Source organism: Panthera onca, chromosome B4 (genome assembly GCF_046562875.1).
Source record: "Panthera onca isolate mPanOnc1 chromosome B4, mPanOnc1 haplotype 2, whole genome shotgun sequence".
NCBI classification, from domain to species: Eukaryota; Metazoa; Chordata; class Mammalia; order Carnivora; family Felidae; genus Panthera; species Panthera onca.
In genome coordinates this window covers 140,742,763-140,746,123 of record NC_138345.1, presented here as the reverse complement: position 1 = coordinate 140,746,123, position 3,361 = coordinate 140,742,763, and positions in this window count along the sequence as shown.

Sequence of the window (3,361 nt, the reverse complement as noted above, 5' to 3'; positions counted from 1 at the left end):
TTATTGGCAAATGCTGCCATGGGGACAGAACCTGCAGCTCTTCCACTTCCCTCTCTGAAAACTCCAGAAGCCGTTAGGGATGGCCCAGCAAGACCGCCTGCCACAGAGGGGTGAGGGAGCCGCCAAGGCCCGCGCCGCCCCCACGGCGGGGTCGGTCCTCGCGAGCCATCTGGCAACGCCGGGAGAGGCCCCGAGCCATTTCTTTTTTAAAAAAATTAATGAATTAACTTGTTTAGTTTTCATTTACATCCAAGGTAGTTTATGTAAAAATGACTTCAGGAGTAGAATCCAGGGATTCATCCCCTACACATAACACCCAGTGCTCATCCCAACCCATGTCCTCCTTAACGTCCCTTGCCCATCTGGCCCATCCCTCCACTCCCAACCTCTCCAGCAACCCTAAGTTTGTTCTCTGTATTTAAGAGTCTCTTATGTTTTGTCCCCCTCCCTGTTTTTATATTACTTTTGCTTGCCTTCCCTTCTGTTCCTGTTTTGTTTCCTAAAGGGCCCCACTCCGTTTCTAAAGAGATCAGAAGTAAACAGTACAAAAAAGACGTCGTCTGAAGTATACCTATGACACAATTATGTGCCCCAAATTGATCTGTAAATTCAATTAAACAATCAAAATACTGTTGGGATCTTTCGTGGAACTTGGCAATCAATTTAGAACTTTTAGAGCATAAAGTACCATGGAAAATTGAAAAGCTGAGGGGGAGGCGTGGCACTCTGGAGATCAGGCCACGGTGCCGGGGGCGGGGGGACAAATGGGAAGAGACCGGCAGAGTGGACAGAAGCCGACCGGGGCGCGCAGGACAGTCGGTCTCTGGAGAAGCTTTCAACCCCGGAGACCACGTCTGAGTCTCGAGGGGAGCGGCAGCCTAGGTGTCCCCGCTCGGGACGCGAGCACGAAGGCACGATGCCTGGGTCTGTGGCAGCTGTTTGGAAATGGAGGGAGGACAACTGGAGGTCCAGGCCCGGGGCCCTGTGGCCCCAGAAGCCTGTGCTCGAGACCCGGGCCCGCCAACAGTGGTGGGGTGGCCTGTGCGGGACAAGCGTGTTCCTGGAGGGGCCGGCACGGGCGCCAGGGCCAGCCCGCCAGCAGTGGGGCCCGGTAGTGCCCACGGCAGGGGGCTGTGTCCCCGCACCCACCTCGCCCCGGCCCCCACCCAGCTGTCGCTCAGCGACTCACTTCCCGAGGTTAAAATTCAGTAGGTTTATAAATACAAGAAACTCCTTTCACGGTTCTGAATTGGTGACCGTGACAGAGTGCTTACCGAACTGTAAAACCCCAGCGCCAACTGAAAACGTCACGGGAAAAATTCCCGGGTACAAGCCCAACCTACGTCACAAAGTATGCAAGCGAGGATGAGGCGCCACGACAGCGCTATGTCCGCCCCGAAGCACGGAGGGGGGACGGCCGTGCCGCCGGGAGGCTGCGCCATCGGAGCCTGGGCGCGACGGCCCAGAGATGGGCCCACGGGAGGAGCCGGATCTTTGACAGCGACAGGAAGACGGGGCTGCGACACTCGTGCGTGTGGACGCTCGCCTCCCTCCTCGACGCCCTCGGCCTTCACCCCACCTCTCCCTCCACCTCTCCCACCTCCGCTTCTCCTTGACCAGCCCGGCCCAGCAGTGCCTCTGCAGGGTGGAGGCCGACCCCTCGCTCCTCCCCTGCACCGTCCTCGTCCCCTGGGGGCCGCGCACCACTGCCAGTGCCCGGCCCGGGTGAGGGGTGGAAACTGAGGCAGCCCGGGTGGGGGGGAGAGGGGGCGGGACCCGTTTCCACACTGAAGCCCACGGCCCATGCCGGCCGTGTTCTGGGGCTTGGGGGTCCGAGGACGGTGTCGTCCGCCGAACGTGCAGCTCTCTGGAAGCGCTTCCTGCCTGGAGCCCGCTGACTGCTGTGCACAACCCAGCACGACCTGACGGGCTCTTCCCTAGCGGCCAAACTCCCCCCGTTCTGGGCCGAACCGGCCCCCGTTTACTGTTTGCTTCTTGCTATCTCATGTGTTCCTTCCTTTCCTTCTTTTGGATTAAAGTGATTGTTAAATTTCTTTTTTTTAACTTGATTTATTTGTGAGAGAAGGAGAATCCCAAGCAGGCTCTGCACTGAGCCCAACATGGGGCTCGATCCCACGACCCTGGGATCATGACCGGAGCGAAAACCAAGAGTTGGACACTCAATGGACCGAGCCTCCCAGGTGCCCCTGAAGTATTGTTAATCCATTTTTCTCCTGGTCAGTTTCTTAAACATTTTTATTGCCTTTAGTGTCTGTCTTTGAGAGTATGTGCATCTGAGTCTTTAGAATTCGGGTTCCTACCTTTACCGCCTCTGGGGCCGCAAGGGCCCCACACGGTCCCTTCTCTGCTGCTACCTGTGTGACAAGCTTTTAAGTCTGGCTGTATTTCAACCCTGGAAAGATGTTCCTGTTTCGGAGTCATTTCGATCTCCCCACTTTTTACCCAGAAACGTTCTCCCTTCTGCCCTCTGTCTGGAGGGCTCCCTTTGGGGCATCTCAGGGAAGGGCTGGTGGTGACAGATTCTCTCAGGCTTGTTTTGTCTCAACGCCCGAATCCTGTCTCATCTTGAGGCCCCTTTCCAGGAGCATGAACTGGGCTGGCCGTTACTCCTGAGGACCCTTGGCAGACGCGCTCCACAGCGACAGCCCCCGCGGCTTCTGTTAGAAAAGTCTCTCTGAACGTGAACGTGTCTTTTTTCTCTGCTTTTCAGATTTCCTCTTTGTCTTTGGTTCCCGGCACTCAGCTGTGATGTTTAGTTTTAGTTTATCCTGCTTGGGGCTCAAGGCACCTGACGCGGACGGCTGAGGTCTGGGTCAACCGGGCACAGCCCCGGGCGTCCCCACCCTCGACGGCCTCTGCTGCGCTTCCTCCGGCACCCACTGGGTCCCTGACCTGTCCCGTTTCAGTTTAAGATGTCCCTGTGTTGACGGATTGTCACTCGCTGGTGACAATCCCTACCCTTCCGTCAACTTTCCCAAGTGGATTAATCACAAGTCCGAGTCTGAAAACTGGATTGGATCACCCGTGGCTCTTATATTTTCTCAGCAAGAGTCCGAATGAATTACGTAAGGTCACAGAAGCTCTGGATCTTTTCACTGAAAGAAACAGAAACGTTCCTCTGGGCGGAAAGGTTACCTTGGTGCGGTCGAGCCCGCTACGTGCAGGCTGGCCTCCCGCTGGCCCCCCAGCTCCCGTGGGGACGCTGTGGCTGCAGGGCCCACATTTAAGCTGGACTCTTCCCGCAGATCCTGGGTGCCTGCCCTCTGCAGTTCTCAAGAAGCCCTTTTTAAAACCCTGCTTCCTCCGGCCTGGCTGGTTCTCAGGGAGCCCTGGTCTGCCA